Here is a 13715-nt window from a genome sequence, read left to right as displayed (position 1 = left end):
GACGGGACTGAGGGCAGAGGGGCGATGGGGAGAGGGCAGGGGACGGGACTGAGGGCAGAGGGGGCGATGGGGAGAGAGCAGGGGACAGGACTGAGGGCAGAGGGGCGATGGGGAGAGAGCAGGGGACGGGACTGAGGGCAGAGGGGCGATGGGGAGAGAGCAGGGGACGGGACTGAGGGCAGAGGGGCGATGGGGAGAGAGCAGGGGACGGGACTGAGAGCAGAGGGGCGATGGGGAGAGAGCAGGGGACGGGACTGAGGGCAGAGGGGCGATGGGGAGAGAGCAGGGGACGGGACTGAGGGCAGAGGGGCGATGGGGAGAGAGCAGAGGGGCGATGGGGAGAGGGCAGGGGACGGGACTGAGGGCAGAGGGGCGATGGGGAGAGAGCAGGGGACGGGACTGAGGGCAGAGGGGCGATGGGGAGAGAGCAGGGGACGGGACTGAGGGCAGAGGGGCGATGGGGAGAGGGCAGGGGACGGGACTGAGGGCAGAGGGGGCGATGGGGAGAGAGCAGAGGACGGGACTGAGGGCAGAGGGACGATGGGGAGAGAGCAGGGGACGGGACTGAGGGCAGAGGGACGATGGGGGAGAGCAGGGGACGGGACTGAGAGCAGAGGGGGCGATGGGGAGAGAGCAGGGGACGGGACTGAGAGCAGAGGGGCGATGGGGAGAGAGCAGAGGGGGCGATGGGGAGAGAGCAGAGGGGCGATGGGGAGAGAGCAGGGGACGGGACTGAGGGCAGAGAAGCGACGGGGAGAGAGCAGGGGACGGGACTGAGGGCAGAGGGGGCGACGGGGAGAGAGCAGGGGACGGGACTGAGGGCAGAGGGGGCGACGGGGAGAGAGCAGGGGACGGGACTGAGGGCAGAGGGGGCGATGGGGAGAGAGCAGGGGGGCGATGGGGAGATGGCAGGGGACGGGACTGAGGGGCCAATGGGGAGAGAGCAGGGGACGGGACTGAGGGCAGAGGGGCGATGGGGAGAGAGCAGGGGACGGGACTGAGGGCAGAGGGGCGATGGGGAGAGAGCAGGGGACGGGACTGAGGGCAGAGGGGGCGATGGGGAGAGAGCAGGGGACGGGACTGAGAGCAGAGGGGCGATGGGGAGAGAGCAGGGGACGGGACTGAGGGCAGAGGGGGCGACGGGGAGAGAGCAGGGGACGGGACTGAGGGCAGAGGGGGCGACGGGGAGAGAGCAGGGGACGGGACTGAGGGCAGAGGGGCGATGGGGAGAGAGCAGGGGACGGGACTGAGAGCAGAGGGGCGATGGGGAGAGAGCAGGGGACGGGACTGAGGGCAGAGGGGCGATGGGGAGAGAGCAGGGGACGGGACTGAGGGCAGAGGGGGCGATGGGGAGAGAGCAGGGGACGGGACTGAGGGCAGAGGGGCGATGGGGAGAGAGCAGGGGACGGGACTGAGGGCAGAGGGGCGATGGGGAGAGAGCAGGGGACGGGACTGAGGGCAGAGGGGGCGATGGGGAGAGAGCAGGGGACGGGACTGAGGGCAGAGGGGGCGATGGGGAGAGAGCAGGGGACGGGACTGAGGGCAGAGGGGCGATGGGGAGAGAGCAGGGGACGGGACTGAGGGCAGAGGGGCGATGGGGAGAGGGCAGGGGACGGGACTGAGGGCAGAGGGGGCGATGGGGAGAGAGCAGGGGACGGGACTGAGGGCAGAGGGGCGATGGGGAGAGAGCAGGGGACGGGACTGAGGGCAGAGGGGCGATGGGGAGAGAGCAGGGGACGGGACTGAGGGCAGAGGGGCGATGGGGAGAGAGCAGGGGACGGGACTGAGAGCAGAGGGGCGATGGGGAGAGAGCAGGGGACGGGACTGAGGGCAGAGGGGCGATGGGGAGAGAGCAGGGGACGGGACTGAGGGCAGAGGGGCGATGGGGAGAGAGCAGAGGGGCGATGGGGAGAGGGCAGGGGACGGGACTGAGGGCAGAGGGGCGATGGGGAGAGAGCAGGGGACGGGACTGAGGGCAGAGGGGCGATGGGGAGAGAGCAGGGGACGGGACTGAGGGCAGAGGGGCGATGGGGAGAGGGCAGGGGACGGGACTGAGGGCAGAGGGGGCGATGGGGAGAGAGCAGAGGACGGGACTGAGGGCAGAGGGACGATGGGGAGAGAGCAGGGGACGGGACTGAGGGCAGAGGGACGATGGGGGAGAGCAGGGGACGGGACTGAGAGCAGAGGGGGCGATGGGGAGAGAGCAGGGGACGGGACTGAGAGCAGAGGGGCGATGGGGAGAGAGCAGAGGGGGCGATGGGGAGAGAGCAGAGGGGCGATGGGGAGAGAGCAGGGGACGGGACTGAGGGCAGAGAAGCGACGGGGAGAGAGCAGGGGACGGGACTGAGGGCAGAGGGGGCGACGGGGAGAGAGCAGGGGACGGGACTGAGGGCAGAGGGGGCGACGGGGAGAGAGCAGGGGACGGGACTGAGGGCAGAGGGGGCGATGGGGAGAGAGCAGGGGGGCGATGGGGAGATGGCAGGGGACGGGACTGAGGGGCCAATGGGGAGAGAGCAGGGGACGGGACTGAGGGCAGAGGGGCGATGGGGAGAGAGCAGGGGACGGGACTGAGGGCAGAGGGGCGATGGGGAGAGAGCAGGGGACGGGACTGAGGGCAGAGGGGGCGATGGGGAGAGAGCAGGGGACGGGACTGAGAGCAGAGGGGCGATGGGGAGAGAGCAGGGGACGGGACTGAGGGCAGAGGGGGCGACGGGGAGAGAGCAGGGGACGGGACTGAGGGCAGAGGGGGCGACGGGGAGAGAGCAGGGGACGGGACTGAGGGCAGAGGGGCGATGGGGAGAGAGCAGGGGACGGGACTGAGAGCAGAGGGGCGATGGGGAGAGAGCAGGGGACGGGACTGAGAGCAGAGGGGCGATGGGGAGAGAGCAGGGGACGGGACTGAGGGCAGAGGGGGCGATGGGGAGAGAGCAGGGGACGGGACTGAGGGCAGAGGGGCGATGGGGAGAGAGCAGGGGACGGGACTGAGGGCAGAGGGGCGATGGGGAGAGAGCAGGGGACGGGACTGAGGGCAGAGGGGGCGATGGGGAGAGAGCAGGGGACGGGACTGAGAGCAGAGGGGCGATGGGGAGAGAGCAGGGGACGGGACTGAGGGCAGAGGGGGCGACGGGGAGAGAGCAGGGGACGGGACTGAGGGCAGAGGGGGCGACGGGGAGAGAGCAGGGGACGGGACTGAGGGCAGAGGGGCGATGGGGAGAGAGCAGGGGACGGGACTGAGAGCAGAGGGGCGATGGGGAGAGAGCAGGGGACGGGACTGAGGGCAGAGGGGCGATGGGGAGAGAGCAGGGGACGGGACTGAGGGCAGAGGGGGCGATGGGGAGAGAGCAGGGGACGGGACTGAGGGCAGAGGGGCGATGGGGAGAGAGCAGGGGACGGGACTGAGGGCAGAGGGACGATGGGGAGAGAGCAGGGGACGGGACTGAGGGCAGAGGGGCGATGGGGAGAGAGCAGGGGACGGGACTGAGGGCAGAGGGGCGATGGGGAGAGAGCAGGGGACGGGACTGAGGGCAGAGGGGCGATGGGGAGAGAGCAGGGGACGGGACTGAGGGCTGAGGGGCGATGGGGAGAGAGCAGGGGACGGGACTGAGGGCAGAGGGGCGATGGGGAGAGAGCAGGGGACGGGACTGAGGGCAGAGGGCCGATGGGGAGAGAGCAGGGGACGGGACTGAGAGCAGAGGGCGCGATGGGGAGAGAGCAGGGGACGGGACTGAGGGCAGAGGGGCGATGGGGAGAGAGCAGGGGACGGGACTGAGGGCAGAGGGGCGACGGGGAGAGAGCAGGGGACGGGACTGAGGGCAGAGGGGCGATGGGGAGAGAGCAGGGGACGGGACTGAGGGCAGAGGGGCCGATGGGGAGAGAGCAGGGGACGGGACTGAGGGCAGAGGGGCGACGGGGAGAGAGCAGGGGACAGGACTGAGGGCAGAGGGGCGATGGGGAGAGAGCAGGGGACGGGACTGAGAGCAGAGGGGCGATGGGGAGAGAGCAGGGGACGGGACTGAGGGCAGAGGGGCGATGGGGAGAGAGCAGGGGACGGGACTGAGGGCAGAGGGGGCGATGGGGAGAGAGCAGGGGACGGGACTGAGGGCAGAGGGGCGATGGGGAGAGGGCAGGGGACGGGACTGAGGGCAGAGGGGGCGATGGGGAGAGAGCAGGGGACGGGACTGAGGGCAGAGGGGCGATGGGGAGAGAGCAGGGGACGGGACTGAGGGCAGAGGGGCGATGGGGAGAGAGCAGGGGACGGGACTGAGGGCAGAGGGGCGATGGGGAGAGAGCAGGGGACGGGACTGAGGGCAGAGGGGCGATGGGGAGAGAGCAGGGGACGGGACTGAGGGCAGAGGGGCGACGGGGAGAGAGCAGGGGACGGGACTGAGGGCAGAGGGGCGATGGGGAGAGAGCAGGGGACGGGACTGAGGGCAGAGGGGGTGATGGGGAGAGAGCAGGGGACGGGACTGAGGGCAGAGGGGCGATGGGGAGAGAGCAGGGGACGGGACTGAGGGCAGAGGGGGCGATGGGGAGAGAGCAGGGGACGGGACTGAGAGCAGAGGGGCGACGGGGAGAGAGCAGGGGACGGGACTGAGGGCAGAGGGGCGACGGGGAGATAGCAGGGGACGGGACTGAGGGCAGAGGGGCGATGGGGAGAGAGCAGGGGACGGGGCTGAGGGCAGAGGGGCGATGGGGAGAGAGCAGGGGACGGGACTGAGGGCAGAGGGCGATGGGGAGAGAGCAGGGGACGGACTGAGGGCAGAGGGGCGATGGGGAGAGAGCAGGGGACGGGACTGAGGGCAGAGGGGCGATGGGGAGAGAGCAGGGGACGGGACTGAGGGCAGAGGGGCGATGGGGAGAGAGCAGGGGACGGGACTGAGGGCAGAGGGGCGATGGGGAGAGAGCAGGGACGGGACTGAGAGCAGAGGGGCGATGGGGAGAGAGCAGGGACGGGACTGAGGGCAGAGGGGGCGATGGGGAGAGAGCAGGGGACGGGACTGAAGGCAGAGGGGCGATGGGGAGAGAGCAGGGGACGGGACTGAGAGCAGAGGGGCGATGGGGAGAGAGCAGGGACGGGACTGAGAGCAGAGGGGGCGATGGGGAGAGAGCAGAGGACGGGACTGAGAGCAGAGGGGCGATGGGGAGAGAGCAGGGGACGGGACTGAGAGCAGAGGGGGCGATGGGGAGAGAGCAGGGGACGGGACTGAGGGCAGAGGGGGCGACGGGGAGAGAGCAGGGGACGGGACTGAGGGGAGAGGGGCGATGGGGAGAGAGCAGGGGACGGGACTGAGGGCAGAGGGGCGATGGGGAGAGAGCAGGGGACGGGACTGAGGGCAGAGGGGCGATGGGGAGAGAGCAGAGGGGGCGATGGGAGAGAGCAGGGGACGGGACTGAGGGCAGAGGGGCGATGGGGAGAGAGCAGGGGACGGGACTGAGGGCAGAGGGGCGATGGGGAGAGAGCAGGGGACGGGACTGAGGGCAGAGGGGGCGATGGGGAGAGAGCAGGGGACGGGACTGAGGGCAGAGGGGGCGATGGGGAGAGAGCAGGGGACGGGACTGAGGGCAGAGGGGCGATGGGGAGAGAGCAGGGGACGGGACTGAGGGCAGAGGGGGCGATGGGGAGACAGCAGGGGACGGGACTGAGGGCAGGGGGGTGATGGGGAGAGAGCAGGGGACGGGACTGAGGGCAGAGGGGCGATGGGGAGAGAGCAGGGGACGGGACTGAGGGCAGAGGGGAGAGAGCAGGGGACGGGACTGAGGGCAGAGGGGCGATGGGGAGAGAGCAGGGGACGGGACTGAGGGCAGAGGGGGCGATGGGGAGAGAGCAGGGGACGGGACTGAGGGCAGAGGGGCGATGGGGAGAGAGCAGGGGACGGGACTGAGGGCAGAGAGGCCGATGGGGAGAGAGCAGGGGACGGGACTGAGGGCAGAGGGGCGATGGGGAGAGAGCAGGGGACGGGACTGAGGGCAGAGGGGCGATGGGGAGAGAGCAGGGGACGGGGCTGAGGGCAGAGGGACGATGGGGAGAGAGCAGAGGGGGCGATGGGGAGAGGGGGCAACGGGGAGAGGGCAGGGGGGTGATGGGGAGAGGGGGAGAGAGCAGAGCGGGCGATGGGGAGAGGGGGCAATGGGGAGAGGGCAGGGGGGGTGATGGGGCGAGGGGGAGAGGGCAGAGGTGGCGATGGGGAGAGAGCAGGGGACGGGACTGAGGGCAGAGGGGCGATGGGGAGAGAGCAGGGGATGGGACTGAGGGCAGAGGGGCGATGGGGAGAGAGCAGGGGACGGGACTGAGGGCAGAGGGGGCGATGGGGAGAGAGCAGGGGACGGGACTGAGGGCAGAGGGGGCGATGGGGAGAGAGCAGGGGACGGGACTGAGGGCAGAGGGGCGATGGGGAGAGAGCAGGGGACGGGACTGAGGGCACAGGGGCGATGGGGAGAGAGCAGGGGACGGGACTGAGGGCAGAGGGGCGATGGGGAGAGAGCAGGGGACGGGACTGAGGGCAGAGGGGGCGATGGGGAGAGAGCAGGGGACGGGACTGAGAGCAGAGGGGCGATGGGGAGAGAGCAGGGGACGGGACTGAGGGCAGAGGGGCGATGGGGAGAGAGCAGGGGACGGGACTGAGAGCAGAGGGGCGATGGGGAGAGAGCAGGGGACGGGACTGAGGGCAGAGGGGGCGATGGGAGAGAGCAGGGGACGGGACTGAGGGCTGAGGGGCGATGGGGAGAGAGCAGGGGACGGGACTGAGGGCAGAGGGGGCGATGGGGAGAGAGCAGGGGACGGGACTGAGGGCAGAGGGGCGATGGGGAGAGAGCAGGGGACGGGACTGAGGGCAGAGGGACGATGGGGAGAGAGCAGGGACGGGACTGAGGGCAGAGGGACGATGGGGAGAGAGCAGGGGACGGGACTGAGGCAGAGGGGGCGATGGGGAGAGAGCAGGGACGGACTGAGGCAGAGGGGGCGATGGGGAGAGAGCAGGGGACGGGACTGAGGGCAGAGGGACGATGGGAGAGAGCAGGGGACGGGACTGAGGGCAGAGGGACGATGGGGGAGAGAGCAGGGGACGGGACTGAGGGCAGAGGGGCGATGGGGAGAGAGCAGGGGACGGGACTGAGGGGAGAGGGGCGATGGGGGAGAGCAGGGGACGGGACTGAGAGCAGAGGGGGCGATGGGGCGAGAGCAGGGGACGGGACTGAGAGCAGAGGGGCGATGGGAGAGAGCAGGGGACGGGACTGATGGCAGAGGGGCGATGGGGAGAGAGCAGGGACGGGACTGAGAGCAGAGGGGGCGATGGGGAGAGAGCAGGGGACGGGACTGAGAGCAGGGGGGCGATGGGAGAGAGCAGGGGACGGGACTGAGGGCAGAGGGGCGATGGGGAGAGAGCAGGGGACGGGACTGAGGGCAGAGGGGGCGATGGGGAGAGAGCAGGGGACGGGACTGAGGGCAGAGGGGCGATGGGGAGAGAGCAGGGGACGGGACTGAGGGCAGAGGGGCGATGGGGAGAGAGCAGGGGACGGGACTGAGGGCAGAGGGGGTGATGGGGAGAGAGCAGGGGACGGGACTGAGAGCAGAGGGGGCGATGGGGAGAGAGCAGGGGACGGGACTGAGGGCAGAGGACGATGGGGAGAGAGCAGGGGACGGGACTGAGGGCAGAGGGGGCGACGGGGAGAGAGCAGGGGACGGGACTGAGGGCAGAGGGGGCGATGGGGAGAGAGCAGGGGACGGGACTGAGGGCAGAGGGGGCGATGGGGAGAGAGGCGATGGGGAGAGAGCAGGGGACGGGACTGAGGGCAGAGGGGGCGATGGGGAGAGAGCAGGGGACGGGACTGAGGGCAGAGGGACGATGGGGAGAGAGCAGGGGACGGGACTGAGGGCAGAGGGGGCGATGGGGAGAGAGCAGGGGACGGGACTGAGGGCAGAGGGGCGATGGGGAGAGAGCAGGGGACGGGACTGAGGGGAGAGGGGCGATGGGGGAGAGCAGGGGACGGGACTGAGGGCAGAGGGGGCGATGGGGAGAGAGCAGGGGACGGGACTGAGAGCAGAGGGGGCGATGGGGGAGAGCAGGGGACGGGGCTGAGAGCAGAGGGGCGATGGGGAGAGAGCAGGGGACGGGACTGAGAGCAGAGGGGCGATGGGGAGAGAGCAGGGGACGGGACTGAGGGCAGAGGGGCGACGGGGAGAGAGCAGGGGACGGGACTGAGAGCAGAGGGGCGATGGGGAGAGAGCAGGGGACGGGACTGAGGGCAGAGGGGCGATGGGGAGAGAGCAGGGGACGGGACTGAGAGCAGAGGGGGCGATGGGGAGAGAGCAGGGGACGGGACTGAGAGCAGAGGGGCGATGGGGAGAGAGCAGGGGACGGGACTGAGGGCAGAGGGGGCGATGGGGAGAGAGCAGGGGACGGGACTGAGGGCAGAGGGGGCGATGGGGAGAGAGCAGGGGACGGGACTGAGGGCAGAGGGGCGATGGGGAGAGAGCAGGGGACGGGACTGAGGGCAGAGGGACGATGGGGAGAGAGCAGGGGACGGGACTGAGGGCAGAGGGACGATGGGGAGAGGGGGGCAACGGGGAGAGGGGGTGATGGTGCGAGGGGGAGAGGGCAGAGGTGGCGATGGGGAGAGGGCAGGGGACGGGACTGAGGGCAGAGGGGGGCGACGGGGAGAGAGCAGGGGACGGGACTGAGGGCAGAGGAATGGGACTGAGGGGCGATGGGGAGAGAGCAGAGGGGGCGATGGGGCGAGGGGGAGAGGGCAGGGGGGGGTGATGGGGCGAGGGGGGAGAGAGCAGAGGGGCGATGGGGAGAGAGCAGGGGACGGGGACTGAGGGCAGAGGGGCGATGGGGAGAGGGGGCGATGGGGAGAGGGGGCGATGGGGAGAGGGCAGAGGTGGCGATGGGGAGAGGGGCGATGGGGAGAGGAACGGGACTGAGGGGAATATGAAGCCCTCACGCCTTCCCTCGCCCCTCCCTCCCTCGTACTTCGCCGCTCCCTCGCACGCCCGGCACCGCCCCCCCCCCCCTCACTTACATAGACGAGGAATTTGAGTTTGCGTTTGAGGTTCTTGTACTTTCTCCTATAGTCGGTTTCTGACTGTCCGTTCATCCTGAAAAACACAACAGAAGGTCAGAACCACAGGACCGAGCAATGGCGCAGGGGGTCGGGGGTCACTGAGCCGGGGAGGGGGGTCGGGGTCACTAAGCTGGGGAGGGGGGGGGGTCGGGGTCACTGAGCTGGGGGAGGGGGGTCAGGGGGTCACTGAGCTGGGGAGGGGGGTCAGGGGGTCACTGAGCTGGGGAGGGGGGTCGGGGTCACTGAGCTGGGGAGGGGGGTCACTGAGCTGGGGAGGGGGGTCGGGGTCACTGAGCTGGGGAGGGGGGTCGGGGTCACTGAGCTGGGGAGGGGGGTCGGGGTCACTGAGCTGGGGAGGGGGGTCGGGGTCACTGAGCTGGGGAGGGGGGTCAGGGGGTCACTGAGCTGGGGAGGGGGTCGGGGTCACTGAACTGGGGAGGGGGGTCGGGGTCACTGAGCTGGGGAGGGGGGGTCGGGGTCACTGAGCTGGGGAGGGGGGGTCGGGGTCACTGAGCTGGGGAGGGGGGTCGGGGTCACTGAGCTGGGGAGGGGGGTCGGGGTCACTGAGCTGGGGAGGGGGGTCGGGGTCACTGAGCTGGGGAGGGGGGTCGGGGTCACTGAGCTGGGGAGGGGGGTCGGGGTCACTGAGCTGGGGAGGGGGGTCGGGGTCACTGAGCTGGGGAGGGGGGTCGGGGTCACTGAGCTGGGGAGGGGGGTCAGGGTCACTGAGCTGGGGAGGGGGGTCGGGGTCACTGAGCTGGGGAGGGGGTCGGGGTCACTGAGCTGGGGAGGGGGGTCGGGGTCACTGAGCTGGGGAGGGGGTCGGGGTCACTGAGCTGGGGAGGGGGGTCGGGGTCACTGAGCTGGGGAGGGGGGTCGGGGTCACTGAGCTGGGGAGGGGGGTCGGGGGTCACTGAGCTGGGGAGGGGGGTCGGGGTCACTTAGCTGGGGAGGGGGGTCGGGGTCACTGAGCTGGGGAGGGGGGTCGGGGTCACTGAGCTGGGGAGGGGGTCGGGGTCACTGAGCTGGGGAGGGGGGGGTCGGGGTTACTGAGCTGGGGAGGGGGGTCGGGGTCACTGAGCTGGGGAGGGGGGTCGGGGTCACTGAGCTGGGGAGGGGGGTCGGGGTCACTGAGCTGGGGAGGGGTGTCGGGGGTCACTGAGCTGGGGAGGAGGGGGTCGGGGTCACTGAGCTGGGGAGGGGGGGTCGGGGTCACTGAGCTGGGGAGGGGGGTCGGGGTCACTGAGCTGGGGAGGGGGGTCGGGGTCACTGAGCTGGGGAGGGGGGTCGGGGTCACTGAGCTGGGGAGGGGGGGTCGGGGGTCACTGAGCTGGGGAGGGGGGTCGGGGGTCACTGAGCTGGGGAGGGGGGTCGGGGTCACTGAGCTGGGGAGGGGGGTCGGGGTCACTGAGCTGGGGAGGGGGGTCAGGGGTCACTGAGCTGGGGAGGGAGGGTCAGGGGGTCACTGAGCTGGGGAGGGGGTCGGGGTCACTGAGCTGGGGAGGGGGGTCGGGGTCACTGAGCTGGGGAGGGGGGTCGGGGTCACTGAGCTGGGAGGGGGTCGGGGTCACTGAGCTGGGGAGGGGGGTCGGGGTCACTGAGCTGGGGAGGGGGGTCAGGGGTCACTGAGCTGGGGAGGGGGGTCGGGGTCACTGAGCTGGGGAGGGTGGTCAGGGGGTCACTGAGCTGGGGAGGGGGGTCGGGGTCACTGAGCTGGGGAGGGGGGTCAGGGGTCACTGAGCTGGGGAGGGGGGTCGGGGTCACTGAGCTGGGGAGGGGGGTCAGGGGGTCACTGAGCTGGGGAGGAGGGGTCAGGGGTCACTGAGCTGGGGAGGGGGGTCAGGGGGTCACTGAGCTGGGGAGGGGGGTCAGGGGGTCACTGAGCTGGGGAGGGGGGGTCGGGGTCACTGAGCTGGGGAGGGGGGTCGGGGTCACTGAGCTGGGGAGGGGGGTCGGGGTCACTGAGCTGGGGAGGGGGTCGGGGGTCACTGAGCTGGGGAGGAGGGGGTCGGGGTCACTGAGCTGGGGAGGGGGGTCGGGGTCACTGAGCTGGGGAGGGGGTCGGGGTCACTGAGCTGGGGAGGGGGGTCGGGGTCACTGAGCTGGGGAGGGGGGGTCGGGGTCACTGAGCTGGGGAGGGGGGTCGGGTCACTGAGCTGGGGAGGGGGTCAGGGGGTCACTGAGCTGGGAGGGGGGTCGGGGTCACTGAGCTGGGGAGGGGGGTCGGGGTCACTGAGCTGGGGAGGGGGGTCGGGGTCACTGAGCTGGGGAGGGGGGTCAGGGGTCACTGAGCTGGGGAGGGGGGTCGGGGTCACTGAGCTGGGGAGGGGCGGGGTCGCGGAGGGGTCGGGGTCACTGAGCTGGGGAGGGGGGTCGGGGGTCACTGAGCTGGGGAGGGGGGGTCGGGGTCACTGAGCTGGGGAGGGGGGTCGGGGTCACTGAGCTGGGGAGGGGGGTCGGGGTCACTGAGCTGGGGAGGGGGGTCAGGGGTCACTGAGCTGGGGAGGGGGGGTCGGGGTCACTGAGCTGGGGAGGGGGGTCGGGGTCACTGAGCTGGGGAGGGGGGTCGGGGTCACTGAGCTGGGGAGGGGGGGTCGGGGTCACTGAGCTGGGGAGGGGGGTCGGGGTCACTGAGCTGGGGAGGGGGGTCCGGGGTCACTGAGCTGGGGAGGGGGGTCGGGGTCACTGAGCTGGGGAGGGGGGTCGGGGTCACTGAGCTGGGGAGGGGGGTCGGGGTCACTGAGCTGGGGAGGGGGGTCGGGGTCACTGAGCTGGGGAGGGGGGTCAGGGGGTCACTGAGCTGGGGAGGGGGGTCGGGGTCACTGAGCTGGGGAGGGGGGTCGGGGGTCACTGAGCTGGGGAGGGGGGTCGGGGTCACTGAGCTGGGGAGGGGGGTCGGGGTCACTGAGCTGGGGAGGGGGGTCGGGGTCACTGAGCTGGGGAGGGGGGTCGGGGTCACTGAGCTGGGGAGGGGGGTCGGGGTCACTGAGCTGGGGAGGGGGGTCGGGGTCACTGAGCTGGGGAGGGGGGTCGGGGTCACTGAGCTGGGGAGGGCGGGGTCGGGGTCACTGAGCTGGGGAGGGGGTCGGGGTCACTGAGCTGGGAGGGGGGTCGGGGTCACTGAGCTGGGGAGGGGGGTCAGGGGTCACTGAGCTGGGGAGGGGGGTCGGGGTCACTGAGCTGGGGAGGGGGGTCGGGGTCACTGAGCTGGGGAGGAGGGGTCGGGGTCACTGAGCTGGGGAGGGGGTCGGGGTCACTGAGCTGGGGAGGGGGGTCGGGGTCCTGAGCTGGGAGGGGAGGTCGGGGTCACTGAGCTGGGGAGGGGGTCGGGGTCACTGAGCTGGGGAGGGGGGTCGGGGGTCACTGAGCTGGGGAGGGGGGTCGGAGGTCACTGAGCTGGGGAGGGGGGTCAGGGGGTCACTGAGCTGGGGAGGGGGGTCGGGGTCACTGAGCTGGGGAGGGGGGTCGGGGTCACTGAGCTGGGGAGGGGGGTCGGGTCACTGAGCTGGGGAGGGGGGTCGGGGTCACTGAGCTGGGGAGGGGGGTCGGGGTCACTGAGCTGGGAGGGGGGTCAGGGTCACTGAGCTGGGGAGGGGGGTCAGGGGTCACTGAGCTGGGGAGGGGGTCGGGGTCACTGAGCTGGGGAGGGGGTCGGGGTCACTGAGCTGGGGAGGGGGGTCGGGGTCACTGAGCTGGGGAGGGGGGTCGGGGTCACTGAGCTGGGGAGGAGGGTCAGGGGTCACTGAGCTGGGGAGGGGGGTCGGGGTCACTGAGCTGGGGAGGGGTCGGGTCACTGAGCTGGGGAGGGGGGTCAGGGGTCACTGAGCTGGGGAGGGGGGTCAGGGGTCACTGAGCTGGGGAGGGGGGTCGGGGTCACTGAGCTGGGGAGGGGGGTCGGGGTCACTGAGCTGGGGAGGGGCTGTCAGGGGGTCACTGAGCTGGGGAGGGGGTCGGGGGTCACTGAGCTGGGGAGGGGGGGTCAGGGTCACTGAGCTGGGGAGGGGGTCGGGGTCACTGAGCTGGGGAGGGGTGTCAGGGGGGTCACTGAGCTGGGAGGAGGGTCGGGGTCACTGAGCTGGGGAGGGGGGTCAGGGGTCACTGAGCTGGGGAGGGGGGTCGGGGTCACTGAGCTGGGGAGGGGGGTCGGGGTCACTGAGCTGGGGAGGGGGGTCGGGGTCACTGAGCTGGGGAGGGGGGTCAGGGTCACTGAGCTGGGGAGGGGGGTCGGGGTCACTGAGCTGGGGAGGGGGGTCGGGGTCACTGAGCTGGGAGGGGGGTCAGGGGTCACTGAGCTGGGGAGGGGGTCGGGTCACTGAGCTGGGGAGGGGGGTCGGGGTCACTGAGCAGCTGGGGAGGCGGGAGGTCGGGTCACTGAGCTGGGGAGGAGGGGGTCAGGGGGTCACTGAGCTGGGGAGGGGGGGTCGGGGTCACTGAGCTGGGGAGGGGGGTCGGGGTCACTGAGCTGGGGAGGGGGGGTCAGGGTCACTGAGCTGGGGAGGAGGGTCAGGGGGTCACTGAGCTGGGGAGGGGGTCGGGGTCACTGAGCTGGGGAGGAGCGGGAGGGTCGGGGTCACTGGGCTGGGGAGGAGCGGTCGCGGGTCACTGAGCTGGGGAGGAGGTGGGGGGTCGGGGTCACTGAGCTGGGGAGGGGG

The sequence above is a fragment of the Somniosus microcephalus genome, unplaced genomic scaffold (assembly GCF_052327205.1).
Source record: "Somniosus microcephalus isolate GS21.2 unplaced genomic scaffold, FLI_Smic_1.0 unresolved_chr1, whole genome shotgun sequence".
Taxonomy (NCBI): Eukaryota; Metazoa; Chordata; class Chondrichthyes; order Squaliformes; family Somniosidae; genus Somniosus; species Somniosus microcephalus.
The sequence above is the reverse complement of the archived record's forward strand: the minus strand, read 5'-3'. Positions refer to the sequence as shown.